The sequence below is a fragment of the Callorhinus ursinus genome, unplaced genomic scaffold, assembly GCF_003265705.2.
Source record: "Callorhinus ursinus isolate GAN/ISIS: 27379988/994484 unplaced genomic scaffold, GSC_fseal_2.0 scaffold11, whole genome shotgun sequence".
NCBI lineage: Eukaryota > Metazoa > Chordata > Mammalia > Carnivora > Otariidae > Callorhinus > Callorhinus ursinus.
The window spans coordinates 46,499,720-46,526,231 of record NW_027397073.1 but is presented as its reverse complement, the minus strand read 5'-3'; the positions used below and the strand labels follow the sequence as shown (position 1 = coordinate 46,526,231).

The window sequence follows — 26,512 nt, the reverse complement described above, 5'->3', positions numbered from 1 at the left end:
CTTAATTGAAGGCTTACCACATTCAGGTATTGCCCTGAACTCTGATGGCTCATTAATGAAGAAAACCAGACCTTAAACTAGGGGAACTTAGAAGTACTGTAGTGTACAAATCAGGTACTTTCCACATCTCTCAGGAGGTCTGACTTGCCCTCTCCATTCCCAACCTCAACCAGATCCCTCACCGTATTTGCCACATTTCAGTCTGTAAGGATTCATGTAGTCATTTCTTTGCAATTCCTTATACTGTTGAACTTGAATAGGACAAGGGTCCCATGTCCATTATGTTCCCCACTATATTCCTAGTACCTAGCAAGGTGCCTAGAACACAGCAGGAAATCAAACGTTAAATAGGTGGACAGATGAACGGACATAGATTTATTTTGTTCTCTGAGAACAAAGAAATTCTACCTCCCTATAAGAAGGCCTAAAGGCCATGCCTGTTATAAAGTGGTGCACCTTTATTTAATAACAAAACTAGTTTTTTTTAAAGATTTATTTGAGAGAGAAAAAGAGAGAAAGGGCAAGTGCACATGGGGGGGGGTGGCGGCAGAGAGAGAGAGAGAGAGAGAATCTGAAGCAGACCCCCCTGCTTCCCCCCACCCCTGCTGAGCGGGGAGCCCGATGTAGGGCTCGATCTCACAAACCTGAGATCATGACCTGAACAGAAACCAAGAGTCTGAGGCTTAACCAATTGAGCCACCCAGGCGCCCAAAGTTTTTTTTTTTCCTTATATGCCACAGGAAATTAAAATCATACCAAAAAAGAGAACTTTAAAATATATATATATACACTCTAGGATTACTAAGCATTACTATTTAATTTGATACATCTCTAACTTATAAACTAATTTCTAGGAATAATAGTTAACTTTAGGGGGAAAAAAGCCAAATAAAAGAATCCAAATTCACATGTTGAACAATTTTTAAAAAAACATTCTTTGGTATCATGAGCTTATTTCAGAAAGGGGCTTTGTCTCTGATGTTTAAGAAAAAGAAAAAGGCAATTCGTTAATGCAGCTGATCAGAATGGATTTGAGCCAGAGCCTATCAAATATTTTTCACCATCATCTTGTGGATATTTTCAACTGCTCTTTTCACATTCATGCAATTCCAAGCTCTCTTTTTAAAATACACTGAGAGGGCGCCTGGGTGGCTCAGTTGGTTAAGCGACTGTCTTCGGCTCAGGTCATAATCCTGGAGTCCTGGGATCCAGTTCCGCATCAGGCTCCCTGCTCAGCGGGGAGTCTGCTTCTACCTCTGACCCTCTCCCCTCTCATGTGCTCTCTCTCTCATTCTCGCTCTCTCAAAAATCTTAAAAAAAAAAAAAGATTTAAAAAAATAAAATACATTGATTTTTAATGACCAAGAGAATGTTTTCAAGGAAATAACTAGACAAAAAATATTTTGAGCTTCAAAAACTGGGAGACTCCAGACTATTTTGCCTTGTTTCCCATCCTGCCTGAGGAAGCTAGGCTTCTAAATTATTTTGTAGAAAGGAAATTTATATTTTGTTTTATAAACACTGTAAGTTACCTAATTAAACTGATCTCCATACTTGATAAGTCAGTCCATCCATGCCACTAAATGCCCATTCAATACAGCGGATAAATTCCGTAGCCCTCACAACTCTTGAGATTTTGGCAAAGACCCTAAAACTCGTAGCCTAAAGGACAATCGTGACATGCTAAATTTGGCTGGAGGTCTACCGTAAGCTGAATTACTATTTTCCTTTATTGTTCAAGTTTAATTTCTGCAGAATCAAAGTAGAAAATTCCTGAAGAAATCAAAGAATAAAGTTCAACAATCAGTTAATTCACCTGAGTACCATAAACTCAAAATACTAAACAATTTGTCCTTTGAGTTCTTAACAGTATTTAAAAAGTTAAGATTCAAAGATATCAGGCTAACTTTATTCAATCATACATAGAACAACATTTCACTGGGCATCCTAAAACGTCAGGAAGGTATAGCAGTTTCTCAAAAATTAAACACAGAATTAAAATATGACCCACAATATACGCAAAAGAATTAGAGCAGGGACTCGAACAGATAATTGCTCACCCACGTTCACAGCAGCATTCTTCACAGTAGCCAAGAGGTGGAAGCAATCTAAATGTCCAGTGACAGGTGAATAGGAAAAAAGTGTGGTATATACATACAATGAATTAGCATTGAAAATTCTGACACACTACAACATCTACAAACCTTGAACATATTATGCTAAGTGAAATTAGTCAGACACAAAAGGGCAAATATTATATGATTCCATTTATAGGAGGAACCCAGAGTAGACAAATTCACAGAAAATAGGATACTGGTTACTAGAAGCTGGAGGAGGGAGTGGGGAGTTCCTGTTTGGGATGATGAAATAGTTCTAGAGATGGATAATGGTAATGCTTGCACAACAATGTGAATGTACTTAATGCCACTGAATAGCATACTTAAAAATAGTAAAAAAAAAATTATCATGTGTATTTTACAATAAAAAAAAGTCAGGGAGCTCTGAAATATGGCTCTTAAAATTGTCAAATAGGTTTTGTACTATCAAAGTCAAAGGACTGGGTGTTATGCACAAACAATGAATCATGGAACACTACATCAAAAACTAATGATGTAATGTATGGTGGTTAACATAAAAAAAATTTAAAGAAAAAGTCAAAGGGAACCTAATCATTCAGAATTTACCATGACTACATGTTGTGATTTTAAAAATTCTCAGATATACTGCTTTTATGCTTGGTATTATTACAATAATATTTGAAACAATGTATACTAGGAATTTGAATAGTGAGAAAAATTAAATTTATGAACATATTTTACAAACTAAATCTAACATAAAAATCTGTAGTGCACTTAGTTAGCACTGCATTCCAGAGTAGCTAGCAGCTCAATGGTGTGGGTTTTCTTTCCCCCCATTATCACATTCTCTTAAAGTGAAAAAATCTTAAAAATTGAAGTTACTATGTAAAAACATGGCAATAGCAAGAAAATAAATTTTGCCCTCAATCTTACTAACTCCTAGCAAATAATCAGTGAGTTCTCTAATGATACACCTGTATGTACCTATGTACACATATAAACATATACAAAACTATAAATTTGTGGGCGCCTGGGTGGCTCAGTCGTTAAACGTCTGCCTTTGGCTCAGGTCATGATCCCAGGGTCCTGGAATTGAGTTCCGCATGGGGCTCCCTGCTCAGTGGGGAGCCTGCTTCTCCCTCTCCCTGCCGCTCCCCCTGCTTGTGCGCTCTCTTTCAAATAAATAAATTTTTTAAAAAGTCGTTTAATTTTTAATTCAGTGAAACTTTACAACTTCCTTCCAATAAGCCTTTGTGCCCTGATAGACAGCACTGCTTCCTTTGGAGGAGAAATGATTAGAGAAGTAGCTAAAATTGTAATATGTCACACTACAGTTTGTAAACCATTGAAGTCAATGTAAAAATGTTTATTCCAAATTATTTACTTTATATTTGACATATTTACACTATTTTCTCTTCCTCGTATTTGTCATGTACTCACACGAACCTGGATGCCTGCTACAAACATAATAAAAGAATAATCCTACTTGCTGTGTATTTATTTTACCTTTATTTGGTTTAAAGTGTTAATCGAAATTTGTGAAAATTATGTAAGCTTGTTGGCCCTGCTTTATGAAATTGTTTAAATTAATCTTAGGTTGCTATACATTTTAGGTGCTGCAATAACCAAGAACTCTTAGATGCAACCCTGATTTGGATTTGACAGATTCTGAAAACGATTAACTACTGTTTCAAGCAGTTTGGATCTATAGAAGCAAAAGGCAGAAAAGTCCACATATTTGATAAATCCAGTTCTAAATAGTAAAAATACTCTAACACGGAGCTTGTTACCTTTTAATGATAAAATTCCTTAAATTTTAGATAAAAGGTATTTAAATGTTCTCCATTTTGTTTCACATTTGAAAATTACCTTCCAAACTTAATCAAATTAGGTATACATAATGTTATCTACCATAGCGTCAGAAGTGTCTCTTTAAAGAAAAGCTTTAACAAAGTAAAAACGTGCAGTTACTTTCCACTGTCACACGATAGGAAAATGGACAAAGACTGTTTTTACTACACAGATATTTCCTATCTGCTGCCTAATACAAGAACTCAAAGTGAGTGACCTGGTAGTTCCTCTTACTGAAAGTGTTAAAAATTACATATGGTGACAGGCGGTAACTACATTTATCATGGTAAGCATAGCTTAATGTACAGAACGTGCAATAACCAGGATGTACACCTGAAACTAACAACACTGTATGTCAACTATACTTAAGTGAAAAAGCTTTAAAACTATTTCTTATACTTGCCTACCTTATAGTGGCTTAAGTCAGATAAGTGAGGGAAAATCCAACACTTCTAGGGATCAAGAGTATCCTGTAAGATACTTATATGACATCATAATCATCAATTTAAATTGTACAAAGTACCTGATGGTATCTAACACTTCATTAATGAATTCTGGCAAGATTGGTATAATTGGGTACTTACATGGCTCACACCTGCCCTCTTTCTAGGAACTGTAAAGAATTTACTAGTCATTCAAAAAGTTCTGATTACCACCAGACTTGGCTTGAAAGAACTGACATGGTTTCTAACCACTTCAAATTTCTCATGTGCACTTGCTAGCTCATTCTCTCCTTCACATATTACTCGTTAAGCTGATTTCTACTTTCTACTACTTTTCTCAGTGAATACATAAAGTACAAAAGCTCAGCTTTTAATGTGAAGAGGTAAGAAAGGGCTAAAGTTCCAACTTGAAAAGATCAAATATACAGATGTATCTGTAAAATAAAACCACGAACAGAAAAATTTAACAGGCACTGCACCATGTTATCCTAAAAAACAAAACAAAACCACACACCTGGCTGTATTCCCCTACTTGTTGATTCAAAACAAGTACTTCCTTCTGTCCTAAGGGAAGAGTGGGGGGAGTGATGCTTTTTAGAAACAACTTCTAGCTGCTCTGATTTACAGGTTTAAGTCCTGCTTGAATAATACCTCCAAGACTGAAGGGCCTCTAGACAAGGATTAACCACCCACCACAAATTTCTGGGGACAAGATTCTGCTGAGATGTTTAACAAGTGTCATCTGATAAAGAGACCTTGGCAAAAGCCTACACAGAGTTAAAACAACTGCTCCAGATAAATCTACTCAACTTGCGGCAGTTAACTCCTGTTTTGAACATCAAATATTCAATGCTGCCAGGGAGAAAACAAAAAGGCGATAAATTTTAAAACTGTTACTGACAACTTTCTCCTTTTTCTTCCCCCCTCCTGTAGAACTAGCGGATGAGAAGAGGATGGATTTTGTAACCATTCGGTAATTGACGCAGAGTTCTTTAAAGTTTCAAATGGGGAATTCAGAAATTACACCTACAATACTGGCTGCGTAAAATTCGTTGTTCTCAGGGTTAGTACGCAAACATCGCTAGCCCTCAGTCAACAAAATTATCTTCCAAATGCTTAGCAAAGTGAGGATATTCCGAACTCTATCCATAATGCATCAACTACAATGCTAAGGCTGAAGCTTTCAGGAAAAACACATCACTGATGTTAAAGCTAATTATATTACCAAATCCACAACAGCCTAATAGCTAAGTTTGCTACATTGGAGCAGCCTTAAGTTAATATCACAACGCCAACCGTTCAATTTCACAACCCCGTCTGCATAAAGCAACGACTTTGACAATGAAAAACTAGGATTAACTAAATCAGAAAGACCCTTTCAGCGCCTTCTGCCAATCAATAGGGTCACGGGGTAAACGAATCATTGTTTCTATTGTGCAGCGGCAATCTTTCATACTGTTTCTGAATCCCTTTGATAGTCTTCCATGCTTGTCGAATTAACCACGAGGCACACTGAGATGGTCACATGGGCAGCTCATGACTTCTACTGAGAGTCAGTCGTCTCCTCACGGGAGTAGGAAACTAAAAGTTAAGATGCACACATCCAAGTCCCGAGAAAGCACGCAGCTGATGACTTGGTAAAGAATGCATGTGGCACCAGCACGAAGTCCTAGCACCCGGAGTGAAAGTGCAACGAACGCCAACATCTTGCTACTTTTAACAACTAACTTCGCTGCAGCGCCGGAGAGCCAGCGGCCGCAGGGAAACCGAACTCGGGCTGGGAGCCCAGCATCACCACGCCACGACTCTGACCGGCCTCGGCGACGGCGCGGGAGAGGCCCGCGCACCCCCCACCAGGGGCGGACAGATCTTCCCCGGGCACCAGGCAGGGGGGGAGCCCGCTCACACAGGAACCGGCCACGGAAACTGACCTACGCGGTCACCCGGGCTCCCAGAGCTCCCGGGGTGGGGGGGCCACGACGATGAAACGGCTGGCACAGCCGGAGACTTGTGGCCCTGCGGAAAGACGGTCTCCGGGGTCCCGGGAACGGGGCGGAGCGCGGGACGGCCAGGCACGGCTCCGCGAGATAGCACCGCCCCACCACGCCGCTCGGCCCACGACCGCGCGCGCACGCTCGGATTATTTGTGTCGGGCCCGTGCGGCACGTGACCGGCGCGCTGGCCTCCAGGCGTGTGCTTGGCGCCCCGGGCAGCGCTTCCGCCCCCGCCCGGCACGCCCCGCCCCCGCAGGCTCCCGTCCCGCCTGGACCACAGACGCCGGTTCAGACTTTGCAAACGGCAGCTAGGAGCGCCAAAACATGGTGCTGGGTCCACTACACCCCGACTCGGAAGAAGTGGACCTGATACTTAGAAGCGGTGGCGGGGAGAGGAAGCCTTCTAGGCTGAAGCCGGTGCTTCGAGTTAATGCTCTGGAAATTTATGAACAAATACATCACCCAGCTGCCTAGATTTTTTTCTTTTCTACTTTGTTTGCGACTTTACCCGTGGGGACTTAATTGGCAGCGTAAATTGGCTACACCTTCTTTTCACGTGTCAAAGGATGGTCTTCAAATGCCATTCAGGTGTAACTTACAAGATAGGTACCAGTGAAGGATGCTTAAAGAGAAGAGGATTTACAAATTTCCTTCACCTCCTCCCCTCATCAAATAATCTTTCATAAAGAGCCTACCTCTTCATACTCAATACACAACAGGTCTAGCCAGAGGACATAATTACACAGCGTAAACATGAAGTTTCAAACTCTAGTATAATTGCAACTTCAAAAATTTATGCATAAACTAAAAAAGACGAAATTATGAGCATATGAAAAATTTTTGGACTTTTTTTGTATTTTCCAGTGTATTTAATGATTTTTGTAATGAAAAATAAATAGGTATCATTTCTAAGGAACTATAGTTTTTCTGTCAATTCGATTTTGGAAACATGTATTGAGAACCTATTATAGGCCGGCTGGTCATTGCGCTTAATTTTAATTATTTTTATTAGTCACATGTGGCTAGCAGTTACCACGTTGGTTCTAGAACGAGAAAGAAATTACTACATTTCCCCCAATCACGTCAAACTCTCTCTTGAGAAACGTTTGGCAGACGTAGAACCTCTGGAAACAGTTAATATTTTCTCCAAACTCTTTTCTGAGCTTATGAGAAGATAGGTATTTTAATTTTGCAGATGGAATATGTGCTATGGTGAACGCAGTGAATTGTGCAAGACTGTTGAATCACAGATCTGTACCTCTGAAACAAATAATACAATATATGTTAAAAAAAAAAAAGATAGCAGAAGGTGAAGAATGAAGGGGGGAAATCGGAGGGGGAGAGGAACCATGAGAGGCAATGGACTCTGAAAAACAAACAAGGTTCTAGAGGGGAGGAGGGTGGGGGGATGGGTTAGCCTGGTGATGGGTATTAAAGAGGGCACGTTCTGCATGGAGCGCTGGGTGTTATACACAATCAATCATGGAACACTACATCAAAAACTAATGATGTAATGTGATTAACATAATAAAAAATTTAAAAAATAATTTTGCAGATGGAGCATGTTACAGTAACTATGTCATCCTTATCTACAATGCACGTAAATAAGAATAGAAATGGAAGCTCTAGATGTATGGAGAGGGGCTTTGTGAGTAACTGAGCCTTGGCTCTGCCATTCCCATGCCTGCCTGACCCAATTGAAAAATTAATCAGTTCTTCAGATGGTGATGCACTTCAGAATTGCCCACTGCCTGGTGCAGACTAGATCCACCTAGTATTCTTTTGTTTGCTTGATTCAGTAAACTTAGGAGCCCACAGCTTTCTACCACTGTTCTCCTCTCCACATCCCAATGATTCCCTCTAGATTGCAGTACCTGATATTTGTGTCTCGGCAGTTTTGTCTTAAGCCTGAAACACCCTAGAATGCACTTTGTGCCTTGTATGTTTTACGAACACTCCCCTGGTACCAGTGTGACTTTGAAGTGCTGTAGGAGCTTGTTAAATCTTACTAAAAGGAGGATTTTATAGACTGAGACTTTGGGGAGGGCTTTGGGTAATTACTGCCTGGAATGCTGGAAAGCAGGTCAGATGTCATCAGGCAAATCCACATAAATTGTTGAGTTGGGGGAAATTAACCATCCCCTATACCTACATATTAAGTACTTTGTAGTTATTACTCACTCCAGGCCATAAATGCTATGAGGTCATTGGAGGTTTTTCTCTCTTAAAAGCTGACTGTCTAAAAATTTTTTTGTCATTTGTGCCATTACACCCAGTTTACTTAATAACATAAATAAGCTCGCTTATTTTCAGATATTAAATTATTTTTAGCTAGACTTAATTCTGTGCCTGTCCCTCTTAAGCAACTGAACTTCTACCAATGATTGATTTTGCTGGGTCCCCACACAAAAAGCTCAGAAAGGTCTCCTTTATCTATAGTTTCCTCGTTGCAAGCAATAAGCACTGACATTGGCTAACAAGCAAATAGGGAATTGATTGCAGTATCAAAGAAAGGCCTGAAAGTCTGGCCTGGTGAGGGCAGGACTAGGGCATTCCAGGGATTAGAGCAGGAGAAGCTAGTCTATAGCTTTTCCAAGGAATAAGTTCTGATTATTTTTGTTTTCCTATACTATCTATCTTCAGAAGAGGCAAAATTAAGAGAGGGAGAGATTGACTTTGGCTGACAATCCCACAAGATTACCTTCCATAGGAGAAGTAACTCCTCACCTACACACACACACACACAGAGTCGTGGTGCAGTGCTATAACCAGAAGAGGCAATGGTTGATGGGCAGCCACCATCACAGAAATGCCCATTACAGCCTCTTTTTTGTTTTTCAATCAAGCCCTTCTCTTTCATAGCTTTTCCCATAACGCTCCTTGGGCAATATTTCCAGCTCCACCTTTAGCTCTTAGCTCTATTCCAGCTCCACCTTTAGCTCTTAGCTCTATTCATCATGAAATACACCCTGCTTTTCCATCCTGGCTGCCTGACAATTACACTACCCCTTCTTAAAAGTCTTGGAGAGTCTGCCCCTCCCATAGCCCTGTTTTGAGAGCCTCCTTACGCAACCTGCTATTCTTGGCTCGGCAAGAAGGCACAGGGTCAGGGCCTACCTGAATGGTCCCTTTCTAGCAGGTTTACCACAGATCTGGTAGATACTCTCTGCCCAACAGAAAAGCTCTCCACTGAGTAGCATTAAACCATCTGGATTCTCTCTGGGTCTGACTGTGAAGTCTACAAAGTACAGTCTTTAGCCAGGGTAGATGCATAAAGGCATAGAGGTGAGTGAAGGCAGAGAACAGAAACCATGGGATGGCACGAAGGAGAGTAGAAAAAAAGATGATCAGGAGTAGAAGCAAAAGCGGAGAGACCCCAGAATGTGGGAACTCTGGAGTAGGGAGCCAAGGGTGAGGCTCCCTGCTGAGAGGGGACTAAGTGGTGGCTGCCTTCGTATCTTCATCAAGCTTTCAGAGCGGCACAGATGTTTCTGCTTTTACCTCTATATTGTTGCAACAAATCCTTCTCTTTACCTTATGAAACCTAAGCATCACTCTATTCCTTGAGCCCAGAGAGAGCCTAACATGTCACCACTACCCCCCTTCCCTGCATTCTTCTCCCTTGTTCTTAATCTCTAACAAACAACCCTGTCAATGCGGCCTTTCTTTTCAATAGCCGCATCTTCCTTTAGGGTCTCTACTGCTCCCTGCTCTTCTGAGCCTTCTAAAATCCACCTCTTTTCCAGAGTCTCACTAACCTCCCCTATCTGTTCTGAGTCACCTTTCAACACCTGGTAACAGCCGGGTCAAAGGCCCTACTCTCGATGAGTTACCATAGCATGAAATATTGGTTCATTTACTAAAGTCATGAAGATCTCAGCACAGGGATGGACTGGTCTTTGGGCCTGAATTGGAAGTATCAATCAAACGACAGACTTCTGGATCTTAGATTTGGAAAAGCCATCAGAATCATCTGGTCCAACCTCAAACCCAAAGCCACATCGCTGGCAACCACATTCTGAAGAGGTATTTCCACAGCCTGAGGCTGGGAAATTCTTAAAGCGGCAGATCACGGTTTCCCAGGGCAGCTCAATTGCCAGCCTCCCACCGCCAAGACTGCTGTTGGTAGAAGTCTCTTCGCCCAAGGCAAATGCTGGCTCCAGCCAGCTCTCACCCGTGGGTCCTCAAGATAAAGCCAATTAGTTTAATTCCCTTTTCACAGGCCATTCTTCTAAAAGGTTTAAAGACTTATGGGGCTCAAATAACATGACATGTGGGGTAGCTTTTAATGAATGTTAAAATACACTACAGATGTACAGTACTGGATTCTCTCCACTACCGTAAACTCTCCTCATTCTTCTTCATACCCAACGAAGGAAGATTCCTAGACGGGCAGATCACTGCCTTACAGAGCAGCTTGAGGGGGGCAGAATACACAATCCCAGAATGTGCCACTTTGGTATGTGGATATTTTCAAGCTGAAGACAATTGGGCTCCAGCAGATTCAGGAAGAGATTTTTACTTCCCCCTTAACTGCCTAAAAGAATTTAGATCAGGGGCCTGTAGCAGGAAGAGAGCTAGTACTAACAGATAACTTTATATCAGAAAAGACTTATCCACATAGCATGGCAAACATTTGCTCTTCTCATCTTCTTCTGATTGTCTTCCTCCCCTTTGAAGCCCCAGGCCTCTTTCCCCTCTCCTTAGCTCAGGATGGCATATAAGTCTCCATTCCCTGACTGCAGGGGAGTATCATGTTTTTATGGGGCTCCGGTACATACAAAATTTGTTTTTCTCCTATTAATCGGTTTTATGTCAATTTAATCATTAGACCAGCCAAAGAACCTAGAAGGGAAAAGTTTTCCACCCCTATAAGCTCAAACCACGTTCCCCCACCACCCCCAACATGCTTACTGTTAGAAGTGCTTCTTGGGGCAAATGCTGCCTCCATACTGCTCACACCTGTTATGTTTAATTATCCTTTCACAGGCCACTTTTCTAGAAATGTAAAGACAACTAGCATGAACTGCCTTGATTTTCTTTTCCAGGCTTACATTCCCAGATGCTCCAGCCTGTCCTCATGTTCCAACTGGTCATGGCATTGTGATACACAGTTTGTACTTTTGTCTTTCAAAATCGAGTGCCTAGAATGAAGCAAGTCACGCCTGCTTCTATGAAGCTAAAGAAAGTAGAGAAATCTTAGTTAAGTCCTAGTATGTGGCCTTTTTTCCTCCCATCCTTAGTCTCTCTGCTCTCTACTGTCCTCTGTTGGTATCTAGTGTTTTCTCAACTAAAAGAGACTTGGAGAGAAAAGAGATTGCAGAAGGGAGCGGGGGTGAAGGACGTACAGCAAAAATGTGATACATTTATACACAAATTCTTGGCCTCCTGAAGCTTACAATCTAATTTTGGAGGCGAAGTATACAATGAAAACTAACAAAAAAGACAAGCCACAGTAACACCCCCAAGGATTGGGAAGAGTAGATCAGTGAGGACGAGAATAGAGAAGACATTTGGAAGTGGTGGCTTTGACACTCAGCCTCAGCTTTAGATAGGAAATACCAGGAAGTGGGAAATGAGCACATTCTGCATAGATTTGAAAGATGCCGCAAGAAACGGAAAATTCAGGAGTTTCTCTTGGACAAGAGCTTAGGGCTAGAAGCGGACTTAGGAATCACCCATAAATATCCGTGACATGGCATGGGATCACCAGGGGAAAGAAAATTGGGATAATGACACGTAAAGACTTGCCAGAGCAGAGAATGTCATTCACATCGTGGATTAACTCACTCATTCATTAGTCAGTAAATAACACGTTAACTTAGTAAATGACATGATTTTGCGAGTAAATACATGCTCTAGGCTGAGAAAGAAAAGATGCCTCTGACAACAACCTTGCCGTTAAGCACTTACCAACCAAATCATGCAGATAAGACACTCCAAGACTTGTAAATCAGCAGGTACACCACGAGACGGAGAATAAGAATAGTAAGAAAAGTTTAGGTAAATGAGGAACAGGAGGAGGAAAGTTTTGTTTTCCTGCCAGGGCTATCAGGGAATGCTTTACAAAGAGATGGCTTTTTTTTTTTTTTTTTTTTTTCCCAAAGAGATGGCTTTTGAAGTTAAGTCATTACGGTGGCTAGGATTTGAACTTGTGGACACGGGTTGGGAAAAGGCCTGTTAAGCAGATGAAATAGTCTGAGCAAAACTGGGGGGCGCATACAAGCCAGGTAGGGCCTTGCACGTGGGAGGCCATGCTGCAGGTGGGTGAGGCTAAACACGCACGGACTTCTCCGCTCTGCCTAACAGTCTCCTGTCGTCCACTGGCAGCTCTGAGCTGAAGCTGGAGGGACAGGGCGGGGAAGGAGCCTTGGAGATGCTCAAGTATGGGCGACAGGTGGATGGCTGAAAGCTCAGACGTGAGGCTTGGGCTAAAGATAACACTTGAAGACAGGCAGTTTGCAGGAGAAGGCCTAGGGAGCGAGAAGAACAGAGAATAAAAGGGGCCAGGGCTGAGCTTTGTGTCCTGCCCTTCCTCACATCCCTTACCCCACTTGCGCCCATGCACTCTCAACTCAACTCTCCTATGCTACCGAGGAGACCAAAGCCACTAGATGAGAACCCCCTAGACTTCTTACTGCCGAGGCAACAAGCTTACCTGCACCCACCCCCTTTCTTACGTTTCCTTTTCTGCTAACATATCTAAGGCCAGAGCCCGCACCCGTGTTCGTGGCTCCTCTTCCCCTCCTCAGCACCGCATTCGGTCCGTTCCCTTTCTCCTGGACCTTCATGTACTCTTACAGTGCACCTGCTACACAGGGCTTCTCTAGCCTGTGCCATCTTTTGCAAACCGACCTGCCAGACAGTAGTACCCCATTTCTTTCTTTCCTCCTTCACAGTTAAAATTAAACTCCTTGACAGAGTGGTGTATACTGACGCTCTCCATTTCCTCTCACTCTCTACTCTCTGAACGCCAGCTGCTCTTCCCACTACTCCACTGAACAGGCCCCCACTGAGGGCACCAAAGGCCTCCTGATTGCAAAATCCAATGGACCCTTACTACTCCTAACTTTATTCCATCTTTGGCAGCATTTGACACCAGTGACCCTTTCCCTCCTCCTGAGAATGTCTCATCTCTCAGTATCCCCAAGCCCCTTATCCTTGGCCTTTCCCTTAAAGGTTGCAAGTCCTGCCCCAACTCTCCCTCTCCTCAGACCCCTCTTGGGCGAGATCCCTGTGTTCCCATGGCTTACTAACCTTCTGTATGCTCATGCTCAAACCTGTAACTGGTGTCCCAACATCACTCCCGAGCTTCTGACTCACACACCAATTCATCAAACTCAGTACAACTAAAAGGACAATTTCTCCTTCCCCACCCCCCACCCTAAAGCCTGCTCCCCCCCTTATATTCATTCCTTCTCAGTTGGCACACACTTTTGTCTCTCTCCCTCCATTCTCCCCTTCCTAACTTTTCCTCTACCCCACCACACCCAACCCTAATCTATATACTTTGTAGTCAAAGATATTCCCAAATTTTAAATCTGATCAAATAATTCTTTTACTTGGAAATTCCACTCTGCCTTTTAATGGCTTTGGGGTATAGTCCAAACTCCTCAGCATCATAAAGCCCCACAATGTCCTGATTCATGTCTCATTATCGCTGTGGTATCTTGCACTTCAGCAATTATGAACAACTTTCAGTTCCCTGTATTGACACAGTTTCTGACACTTTCAGACTTCGGCCCTTTTTTTTTTTTTTTGTGCTTTGAACTCTCTTTCCCAGCTACCTCATCTTGCTGAGGCTTATTCTTCATGCAGCCTGAGCCTAGAAATCACTTCTCTCTAATGGCCTTTCCTGACTCCCTGTGCTGGTTATGTGCCCCTCCTATAGGCTTTCTCACTGTGTACTTACACCCCTGACAAGATTTATCACGCTGTGCTACTAAGGCCTCTTTATTTATCTATGTCTTTCATCAGACTAGAAGTATGCTGAAGGCAGGGAATGCCTTGTTTACCAATTTATTCCCTTTATCTGACACAGTGGATAGCACATATTAGGAAATTAATAAGTATTTGTTGAATCAATGAATGAACTGGACTCAAAAGTATGTCTAAGATGTTTTATCCAAGGTGGGAGGCAGTATAATGACATGGAATATACACAAAATTTAGAATCAGAACACAGGATTGAATCCCAGCCCTCTGCCACTTAACCAGGTGTCTGACCATGAACAATTTATGTAACTTCTCTGAATAGAGAGCCCATCAGATGCCAGGCACGGGACTAGCTGCTGGCAATGCAAGGATCAAGAAAAGCATAGTCACTCCCATCAAGAAAGCAAAGTCCAAAACATTGTGTGTTGGGGGCGGGGTGGAGGAGAAGAGCATTCCAAGTAGAGGGAGTAACACGGGACAGGCCTGCAGGTAAGCAATCCCGGGCCTCGCTGTGGGAAGTGAAAGTGGTTCCGTGAGGCTACATCTAAGGTGCTGACCACGCAGCTGGAGAGAGTCAGGATGAGGAGATGAGACTGGAGAGATAAATGGAAGCCACATCCTGAAGGTCCTTTACATGGTGTCATAGAGTTTGAGATTCATCCTCAAAACCATGGAGTTAAGGGGCGCCTGGGTGGCTCAGACGGTTAAGCGTCTGCCTTCGGCTCAGGTCATGATCCCAGGGTCCTGGGGCTGAGCCCTGGTTCCGGCTCCCTGCTCAGAGGGAAGCCTGCTTCTCTTTCTCCCTCTGCCTGCTGCTTCCCCTGCTTGTGCACTCTCCCTCTCTGTCAAAAATAAATACAATCTTTAAAAAGAAAACCAAACATGGAGTTAAAACCTAAAAAGAGAGTCTCAATATTAGATGTCTATCGCAGAAAGAGAGAAGTCTGGTGACAAGGTGGAGAAAGGGTTAATTACAAAAGAGTGATGGTTGAGGCAAGAATACCAGTTAGGAGGCTGTGGCTGTGGTCCAGTCAAGAGATCAGAGTGGCCTGAACTTTGGGAAGAACTTTGAGGATGGAGAAAAGAAGCAGTGAACTGATAGAGGGGAGATTTAGGTGACAGAACAGGAAGAGCAGGGTGACTGACTGCATGGGACAGGGGAGGGACAAGGAAGAGCGCAGACAGCATGTGTCTGAAACAGGCAGTTGGCACACAGAGGCACCCTTACTGAGACAGGCAGTGCAGAAGATGGGAAGGCTTTGAACAGAGGACCGGCACGATCCAAGTGATGCTGTCAGGGCAGAGTTCTGTCGGGTGGAGGAAGCATCTAGAGTCAGGAAGACATGCTGAGAAGTTTCTGCCGTAGTCTGGGGTGAGATGAGAGGGCCTGAACTAAGGTGAGCAGTGGGGGTAGGAGGGTAGGGGGTGTCACAACAGGCAGGGCTTGGCAGTTACAATGCACACCCCTGCAGCACCTTACGCCAAGCAGAGAAGGGTGCAGAAGGGACTGGGCACATGAATGGACAGTCCAGAGCAATCAGTCTGGGATTTGGAGCCCAGGAAAGAAAAAACACAGGTGGGTAGAGCGATATAAACTGCATGAGGGGAACTGATCTGATGGTCTCTGAAAGCCAAGCTCAAGAACTGAGACTTGCTTCAGTAGGAAAAGATAAAACTTTAAAATATTCCTGAACAAAGTAGTATTTAAGGAATAACAGCAGATCTAGAACGTGGAAAGGTGAAAACAGGACTTGAGTGAGGAAAGAAAGGATGGAGACTGTCTTGTGGTGATCGTTCAAATATAACCCTCTAAGAAAGTGGATATGACAGAGGAAGGACTCAACATGCTTGACTCCTTTACTGTGAGGTGTAAAGGAGAGGAAGCAACTGACTACAGTCATGGCACAGAACACATTTTCATTTACTTGTTTACACGTTCACCTCATCAGACTATGGGCTTCTTGAAATCGGAAACCATGTCTTATTTATTATTCCATCTTTATATAGCCCAGATGAAGGCACAGACCCAGGCTCACCAAATATTCTGAAATGACCAACTCAATGAATAAATAGCATGGAAGGGCAGGGTGCAGTAGTCCCCCCTTATCTGTAGGGGGTCCATTCCAAGACCCCCAGTGGATGCCTGAAACCACAGATAGCACCCAACCCTACTATACTATGTTTTTTCCTGTATGTGCATATCCATGATAAAGTTTAATTTATAGGGGCGCCTGGGTGGCTCAGTTGTTAAGCCTCTGCCTTGGGCTCGGCTTGTGATCCCAGGGTCCTGGGATCGAGTGCCCCGCATCGAGCGCCCTGCGTCAGGCTCCCTCCTTAGCGGGAAGCCTGCCCCACTCCCCCTGCTTGTGTTCCCTCTCTTGTTGTCTCTCTCTGTCAAATAAATAAATAGAATCTTTAAAAAAAAGTTTAATTTATAAATTTGGCACACAAAGTGATGAATGACAATAACTAATAAGATAGAATAATTATAATATACTGTAATAAAAGTTATGTGCATGTGGCCTCTCTTTCTCAAAATATATTACTGCATTGTACTTACTCTTCTTTTTGTGATGATGTAACATGATAAAATGCCTACATGATGAGGGGAAGTGAGGTGACTGATGTAGGCCCTGTGACCTAGCATTAAGCTATTGAAGTACTGACCTTCTGAGGATATGTCAGAAGGAGGATCATCAGCTTCTGCACTGCGGCTGACCACGGATAAATGAATCAGTGGAAAGTGAAAGCGCGGATAATGGGGACTACTGTATATATGAAAACAAGGTAGTTTGGGGAAGGTTTTGAGTTCGGCCGTGAAATTTTGAGTTTAAGATGACATCTAAAGTATTCACTTATACAAGTTATAAATAATATAAATAAATGTCTTACAGATACTTACAGAAAGAGGACGTGCTCAGAAGCTCAACTGAGAGAAGAAACCTGAGGGGAGGCACATTAGGGAGTCATCAGTGTGCTTCATTCCCTTCAGCCCCCTACCACCATCTGGCATTTGAAACAAACAATACTGAAGCCTCAGTGCAGTGTGGTCAGGATGGAGTTCTGCTCTGAACCGTCATTCAGAAACCCACGTTGCTTCCATTGTGAACACCACCACTGTCCATACATGGACTCCAGAGTCACTGTAGCAAGAGACAGAGGGTACTGGAGGTTTTATGGATGGGACTGGAAGTGGTTTACACCACTCTACCCACCTGCTTATGTTCTCTCCTTGGCTCCAAACCCCAGATTGACTGCGGTTCTGGACTGTCCATTTGCCCTCTCAGTCCATTCTCTGCCCTCCTCCACTCTGCTCTGTGTACTGGGAGGATGGCAGTGCTGGGAAGAAGAGAGGGAATGGGTACATAAATGAGTAGTTAACAGAGAAATTTGCTTGGCATTGTACAAAGATCATGTCAATGGAGCTACACAGTGGTGATAAGAATCACTTTAAGACAACCAGTGTAGGTCACAGGAGATGGGAGAGAGGAAAAACTGGTTTCCCAAATACATTTAGAAAAAGTAGGTAAGAGGTTGAGAGTTTTGCTTCAAACACACAGCGGAGTTTTGTTGAGATTTGAGATGGGAGTGTCTCAGGCAAGAACTGAGTCTTACTAATACTCATATCTCCAGGAACCATAATGAACCTTCCACACAGCAAGCAGCAAAAAATACTGACTATGGTGGAGAATGAAACTTCATACTGTTCTCTGTATGGAACATTGCAGGGATGTTTACTAGAAGTGTTTATTAATTATACAGCTCTTTAAACTCTATGATAAGAATAAGATATGATAGCAACATATTATAACATAACCTATAATACAAATAATATTTTTGAATGTTTACTATATGCCAGGCAATACCCTAAGCTCTTTACATAGATTAGATCATTTAATTTTCATAATACTCCTATGAAATAGATACAATCATCATCATCCCCATTTACGGACAAGGAAACTGAGGCAAAAGGAAACTGAGGCAAAGAGCAGTTAAGTCACACAGCTAAGTCACTGGCAAAGTCAGTATTTGTACCTAAACAGGCTGGCTCTGGAGTCCTTCCAAAGTACATGAAAAAAGTGCACCTATTGCAGCTTAAGTATATATCAGCTTCACAAGATATGCTAAACATGGCCTGACTAATGCTAATAATTTTGAATTTCTTCAGCACAAATTAGGATAATCCAGTGTGCCACACATAGGTGGAAAAGGCACAGTTATATAATTTCCTTTATTCTTTCTTAGCCTTCTTGGAAATGAATCGCATAATGCTTTGTATACAGCACAAAATAAGCATTTAATATTTATTGAATTCAACCAAACTAGCAAGTTTTCAGTAGCTGTGTAAGAAAAAGTAACAGAAGGCATTAAGAACAAACAAGCAAACAGTGGTAGTAAAATATGCAAATAGTAGATATAAACATAAATCATCATTATTGTCTCCTAGATACAAATTTTGGCTAGCTTTGGGAAAATGATTCAATGAATATTTTTAAGACTACTGTTTTAAAATGGTCACTAATAGCCTTTAAGTCTTTAACTGCAGTAGAGAACATATTTACCTGGAATACTTTCTTTGAAAGCTTCAGAGTGATTTCCAAATCTACCATGGTATTTTAATGAGCCTAAAAGGCCTATATTCATTGACATTCTTTTCATATGTACGGGAAGCTTGGGCCTGGACATTAAAACAAAAGTTCTGGGAAGATACTTGATGATGGCGCCTGCATAAAGGTTGAAAGACCTTGTTTTTTTAGGTTCCATTTCCTGAAGGTAATAACAATCCAAACTGGCAAGGACTAGAATATCTTTTATACCTACCTGGACAGATAGAATCAGATTTGACTGTTTTACAATCTCACGGGATTCTTTAGTTAGAATTCAAAAGGGCATTCATTCTGGAATGAGTAGTTTCCCAGCCTCCCAGAACAGGCATCCTAGTGGGGGGTGAGCTGGCACCCGCAGAGGTGACTTGAAATGGCTGAGGCATCGGGCATATGCACTGCCTCACCTCCCTTTGTGAACCGTTCTCCCCACCTCTGTATGAGCCTTTTCCCCAAGCACCTAATTTATGCATCCATTAGACTAATATTTACTGAATATATACCATACGCTGGCTGGGGGCTGCTTTTGACATTGGAGACACGTGATGAATGAGAAGATGATGCCATGCCCTCACAGAGCTTATGTACGTACATACATATATAAAGATAGGTCACACACACAATAAAAATATGTTAAGTTCTATGATTGTTGGGTACGGATTCATACGGTGAAGAAAATTACACAGGATAATGGGCTAAAATGGGAAAGAAAAAGCTCACCTGTTTGCTGGGAGCTGGTCTGGCACTCAGAGCTAGATGGTGGTGTTCCCCTATGGAATGTAACAATCTCATGGCACATTAACATAAGATTAGCTCACTCTGTCCTTGTGATGAGACAACAACAACAACACTACTCTATAATCATGTCTAAGCATACACAAAACCAAGTACACCGGGCAAACCACTAACATGACCTCTCCCAGCTACCACGAGTGAGTGCGGCAACTTCAGCCCCACTCTACTCCTTCTGCCTCCAAGATAAATTCATAAAGTTACCTGATCACAGAATGACTCCCATTTCCTAACAGCTCCCAATCAGAGTAAATCCCACTTCCTTGAATGCAAGCCCAAGCCCTTAAAGCCCCATTAAGGACTTTCTTACTGAGAATGTCCCATGTTTTGCCACGATTGCTTGCTGGCAGGAGCATCTAAAAGCCCAGCTTTGTTGGATTACAGTGTGTTCCTGGTGGTCTTTGATTAATGGGCATCAACAAGAGGGAGAGGGAAAAATTCTTTAGTTAGGATGGTCAGGAAAGTTTCTGATGAAGTGATGTCGTTGTACCGAGAACTAAAAGGTAAGGGGATAGATAGTCATTTGAAGATTGGGGGAATAATATTCCCATCACAGGAAAAAAACAGATAACTTGCATTTTTAAACATTTTTAATTTTCAAGTACATCATCTCCTTTGAACGCTGATTTTGGGATGGGTGAGCTAATCCTATTCTCATTTTCTACTTCTAATCAAGAAAAGTTTTTTAGAGGAAAAGAAATCTGAGGTGTCATGCACAGAGATAAGGAAGTAGAATGGGGAGACAGCGTGGGCCAAGTCAGCGTCAGCGTGCACAATGCTGAAGAAGTCTTCACCCTGGGCTTACTCTTGTTCCCACCTGGGACCCTGTGCTCTGTGGGCTATAACACAATCCTTCCTAAGGTTTTAACAAGCAGTTAACAATAGAACTGGTAGCCATGCCTCCTAGAAATATATTCATTAAGAAGAGTCTTCTTGAAAAGAAAATACTCAAAAAGTCAGAGTTAATATTTTTGGCAAGTGGGAACCAAGGTCCTTCGTAATACTGGAACAGAAGTAGGTATAATGGTGACTTTGAACTGCTATCACCAGGAGGACATGAGATATAATATGCTAAGTGGGGGTAGTGCTTATTAAAGAGTGGTGTAGTAATGCTACTGCTCCAACATTTTAGGGAGTTGGGAGGGAGAAGTAAGGAGGGATTCCTTAGTCAAATTCTTTGTGAAAAGCTGAATACTATTGTCCTCTCCTAGAGATTTATATTGCACATTAGAATATAAAGGGCTCTGAAAAATCTAACATAAAATTATCAGATGAAGTGTGTCTAGCACAGTGATGATAAACCTGATTGACCATATAACACCCTCTCTCCTTGACCACTTGATACTGAGGGATTAATTTCTGAGGCATACACATTTGTACATGTTGTTACTGCCTTAGGGTTGTTGAAGTGGTTGCACATCTTGTCAGGAGATGGGGCTTCCTATTTCAGAAATGGGAGTGCTGACTGGATTGGTGCTGACAGGATCCTTCCAGCACAGTTCCACTGTGGATGAACTCCAGCCTTGCACATTACACATCACCCTTGCATTCCCTTCAAATATCCTGAAATCAAGAAATGCCTGGCACCACTATTTCTTGGTGACTGTGTGCACCATTGCCAGCTAATCTTACCAGGCTGCAGTGTTACTTATGGTGACATTATAATATTCAAGGATTTCCTCCCTTCCCCAATTGCTCGCTAATCTTGACTCTGCTTCCTTGACTATTTCTTTGACAAAACTTCTCTGTGTCACTTACATTTTAATATCCAGCATGTTAATCTTCCTTTGTACTTTTATCGCTTTTCTTGGCCATATTTGGTCAAACTGTTGGCAGAACACAAATAAATGGCACACAGAGAACCTATAACCTCAGCATTTATTGGCCTGTAGTCTGCCACACTGGCTTTCAATTGCTGGGAGCATAAGATAAGCACAGAGAATAAGGGAGAGAGTCATTATTAATAGTGTGCCAAGGTGGTTTGTGTTTTGTTTTTTAAATATTTTAAGGACATATTTTCCTAAGAAAAAATGTTCAGAAACAGATATTAATATAGGTCAATACTACATGGGCAGAATTCATCTGTGCTAAAGCACCTTGTGCTGGTCTGGGTCCTGGTGAGGCAGACCCCAAAATGAGGTGGAATGTGCAGGAAATTTATTGGGAGGAATACCTGTGAGAGAAAATAGGGAGCCTGAAGAGGCTCAGAGAGCCATTAAACTGATAGAAATCTGACCCTAAGTGAATGGGGAAACGGAAGGGAGGACAGAGGAAAGTCGTATGGCAATAATTCTATGGAAAGTTCAGCAAGGCGTTGGGGGGTGGGGAAGCCCGGAGCCCAAGTTCCCCATCAGAGGACTCTTGTCTCCTAAGAATGGGCCGGTTTGAGTGACTCTGCCTTGCGCTTTGCTAAAAGCAGCCCATGGGAAGCACAGCCTCAGTGCCAATGGAGTAATGGATCTCAGAGCACAGTAGCTGAGGCCTTCAGTCAATTACTCTCCCTGCTCTCCAAGATCTAAGAGGCACTTTCTCATGGTTGTCACACAAGATTCTCAAAATGTAATGTACATACAAATCACCCCAAGGCATCTTACTAAAATGCAGATTCAGTAGGTCTGGGTGGGACCTAAGTTTCTGTACTTCTAACAAGCTCTCAGAAAATATGATGCTGTTGGTAACAAACCTCACTTTGAGTAGCAAGGTCCTAGAGAATGTTTGCAAGAGCCCTATACAAACCATCTAAGTATGTTTATGAAGAACCCTTCACAGGCCTAATTCCTCACCCAATGTGGCAGCCATCTCTGTTGTAGTCAGATGTATACACTTCCAGGTTAGGTTTTTTTTTTTTCCCCCACTTACATAACTCACTCTTCTTGCCTCTAGTATCACAGCTGTCCATCTCATCTTGTCACCCTGCTTGTAAAACCTGCTAAGGATCATCTCTATATCACCTCTGTATCTATATGCATTCATTTTTGGTACCAAGGGAGGGCTTTGACCCTTTGTGACCTCACTAACATCTTTTCTCCCCTCCAGTTATATGATTCAGTTTATGTTTCTTAATCTTAAGCAAAAAATTTCAAGCAAATTTCTCCTGCCAACCTTATTGCACTTTAAAGTCCATCCTACATAGAAGCTCTGGTGCAGCCGGTCACCCCATCTCTTCTATGAGAGTCCTGTGGGATCTGGTCACATGCATCTCCTTTAGGTGACCTGAAGCCTTCTGCAATTTTCACTCTAATACCATGTACCTGTCCACCTATTGCTAAACACATCTGTTCTCTTCCTTCATTCTACTCACTGAACTCTCTATAACTTAATTCTATACACAGTGTTTATCGTGTAAAATAGCAGTTCTCACGCTTTTTTTTTTTAAGCCATGGAATTCTTTCATCAAAGAAAACTTAAATTATCTTGGTCTCAGTGGAAAAGTGGAATACAGGGAGGTCACCAGGAATATACCTTGCGTGTTAAGGTGCCGAAGCATTATCATGAAAGCTTTGGGGAGCAAACGAAGGATTTTGAGGAAAAAAAAGATATGATCAGACTCTAACACTGTGAATGAATACTCTGGCAGACGTGATGAGGATAACTTGAAGAGGGTCCAGATGGAATCAGAAAGACAAAGAAGGAGGGATGTAGAATATTAAGGGATATAGGAATCAGGATCATCAGAATTTGCTGTTTGGGTGTGAAGGAAGTGAAAGAGAGGGAAGAGAGCATGTCTCCCAGATCTTATGCTGGGGCAATTACTGATGCAGGGGTGCAGGGGTTGCCAATTGCTGAACTGGGGAAGATAGGAAGGGGAAGAGGTTTAGGGAGAAAGATACTGAGTTCAGTTTTGAACATACTGAGTTGGAGGGAGACATCCAGTAACCAACAATCTGGGTAAATTGATGTGGAAATAAGAATCTGGCTTAGAGACTGCTCTTGTATCCAAGTCTGTGTTACGGTTTGCAGACAATTCTCAACCTCTGCTTAGGCAACTGCTCAAAGTTCATATGAAGTAAAATCTTTTCAACTGAACTGTCTATAAAGTTTTGCTTTATCCAATGTGTTGTACAAAATGTAGGTTGTGTGCTACACTTGTTACTTCAGTATTCTCTTCTTCTCTTCCAAAGTGCTCTTTGCATATCTAAGTTTGGGGTTCTCTGTATTGGACACACGCTTAAACATTCAGAGAGATAGGGAGGGTTTTGACTATTTCTTCTGGCAGAAAGAATCATTTCTGATCAGAATCTGAGCTCAAAAGAAAAATTAAAGGCTCTAGCTAAGAAGAAATAGGAATTACAGTTGACCCTTGAATACGGGGGTTAGGGACACTGAGCCCCTGCAGCCGAAAATCTAGGTTTAACTTTTGACTCGACTCCCCCAAAACTTAACTACTAATAGCCTACTGTTGACTGGAAGCCCTACTCTAAACATAAACAGTCTATTAATATATATTTTGTATATGCATTATATATCATATCCTTACAATAAAGTAAGCTAGACAAAATATTAAGAAAATCATGAGAAAAAAACATTTGCATTACTGTACTGTATCAAGAAAAGCCGGTGTGTAAGTGGACCCCTGCAGTTCAAACCCATGTTGTTCAAGGGCCAACTGTTGTAGAAAATCATGGGTGTAATCTGTAAAAGGTAAATAAACTGGGTTTCTGTGATATTTGGTGAGAAAAGAGGTACTATGTATAATAAACTGGATACAGTGTGCTTTGTTTAGAAGGTTAAGTTGTGCTGTGTGTTGTTTTCGGTTCTATTTTTACAGTTTTCAAATTTGGGCTTAAAGTCTTTGAGGGGCCACTGGGAGGGAGGGAGGGAGGGTTGCTGGGTAATTGGGACTTCAGGCTCATCACCACTATTTCAGCCACAACAACCTAACTTGTTTTACATAAGCTTTCATTGAAGAAAGGATTCTATGGCCTTTTTTTTAAACTGTAAAAACCACTATTTTATGCAATAGAAACTGTAAGAAATATGAAGAGGTCAATAAAGGAAGAGTTCAGAGCAAAGGAAGAAAGCTGTTTAACAATAGATGGACATCTAGGTAGCTGCTGTTTCAGGCAACCTGGAAATGCATGGTGGCCAAACTCCTCCATACTTCCAGGCAAATTCCTCACCTAGTAGAGAAATACCATGATAGACTGGCTGCACCACGGACTTTGGGGCCCAACTTGATTGGAAGGAGGGGTTTGAAACTGTTTTAGCTCAAGATGAAGAAAAATACACCGTCCAAACCAAATAATTGGAGGAAATGTGATTAACATCACAGAGGGCTAAAGCCCTCTAAAGCCCTCCATGCCCTCTCTTGGAACCAAAATGATGCCCATGTGCAGATTTATGGAGACAATCAGAAAGGTGTTATGCAAGCTATGCGACTGGAGGAGGTTAACCACTCTGATGTCAGAGACAATGAACTTCATGGACTTCCTTAAATGGGCCACAATTTTTCTGCCAATATTTTTCTCACCATCTGGAACAACCATCCTCCCCTTCTTCAATTAACTAACATGTACCTGTTCTTTTATAACTCAGTTCAAGCATTCTCTGGAACAAGATGCCCAGTAAAATTTGGATGGACAGCCTTTCTTTGTGCTAACACAACAGGACACAATTCTAGTTCATTATAATCTTGATTTACTTTTGTTGCTCCACATCTTAGCTCCTTCAAGGCAATGCATGATGTCTGAAAATGCATCTTCAAAGCTTAGCACAAAAACCTAATATATGTCTGTTGAATTAATAAATCCCCTCAAAGTAATTTGGGCAGAATTCTTTACAGGTATTTAAACAGTGCACCCTTGGGGTGCCTGGGTGGCTCAGTCGGTTAAGCGTCTGCCTTCAGCTCAGGTCATGATCCCAGGATCCTAGGAGCCTGGCATCCGGCTCTCTGCTCAGCCTGAAGCTTGCTTCTCCCTCTCTCACTCCCCCTGCTTGTGTTCCCTCTCTCATTGTGTCTCTCTGTCAAATAAATAAAATCTTAAAAAAACAAAACAACAGTGCACCCTCAAGTGCACTGTAAGTTTTATAGGGGAATTAAAATATGACCATGGTTAAGGAAGACAAAAGAGAGGAAAGATGTATATTTTCAGTTTCTGTTTGTGTGTGTGAAGAAAGTGAGGCACGAAGAGATTAAGTGACTTAAGGCATCCATATAATTCACCAGTGTACTGGAATGCATGTGTTAGGGGGTCGAGTGAAGAGTAACTGTCGCGAACTGATTCAAATTTTCTGGATAATGAAACAATGACCCAAAGTTGCTTTCAGGCAAAATGTCCAAGAACGCTAAACAAACAAACAAACAAAACACACCCCCCTCCGCAAAACCCCAAAAGCTATCGCAATACGACAGTGAGTGGGTTAACTTTTCCCGCACGCTTTCAAAATGCTTCCTGCTCTCTTGGTTTTGGTAAATCAAACCCATTCTTGCCCAGATTTCACAAAATCCCTTAAAACACGTTTTTAAAAACCCAAAAAACAAAACAAAAAAACCCTGCCTTGAAATGCAAAGACGAGTCTGGGCTGTGGACTGCGGTCGAGCTCCTCCCCGGGACGTGGCGGTAAACCCGAGTCCCCCAACGTCTCCCGAGGGCTCCGGGGGTACCGCGGCCGCAGTGGGCGAGCTGGAGCCCCCAGCCCCGGAGTTTCCAGGACACGCAGCCCAGGAGGCCTCCTGCCGCCTCTCTCGCGGGACGGCTTCCCCGGGCGCCGCCAAGGGGCGGGCAGAGTGCCGGCGCGAGACCAGGGCGGGGAGCCCCGGGTGCCTAGAGCCCCTCTCATCACCTGGCCCACAGCCCGGAAGCAGATGCGGGTGG

General features: G+C 42.5%; 1 protein-coding gene across 6 annotated transcripts in view; it reads right to left on the bottom strand.

Moving 5' to 3' along the window:
- Positions 1-26,479, bottom strand: part of OSBPL1A (oxysterol binding protein like 1A) — a 231,462-nt gene extending 204,983 nt beyond the window's left edge. For 2 of the 6 annotated variants that reach the window (XM_025886552.2, XM_073898394.1), the window contains exons 1-4: positions 26,195-26,479; positions 19,626-19,675; positions 17,517-17,640; positions 17,204-17,314 (exon numbers count right to left, since the gene is read on the bottom strand). The gene's annotated coding sequence lies outside the window, so the exon portion shown is untranslated. Of the gene's footprint in view, positions 1-6,303; positions 6,488-17,203; positions 17,315-17,516; positions 17,641-19,625; positions 19,676-26,194 lie in introns of those variants that run through there. The other 4 variants (XM_073898396.1, XM_073898395.1, XM_073898392.1 and 1 more) reach the window with 3 other exon arrangements.
- Positions 26,480-26,512: the final 33 nt, after the last annotated feature.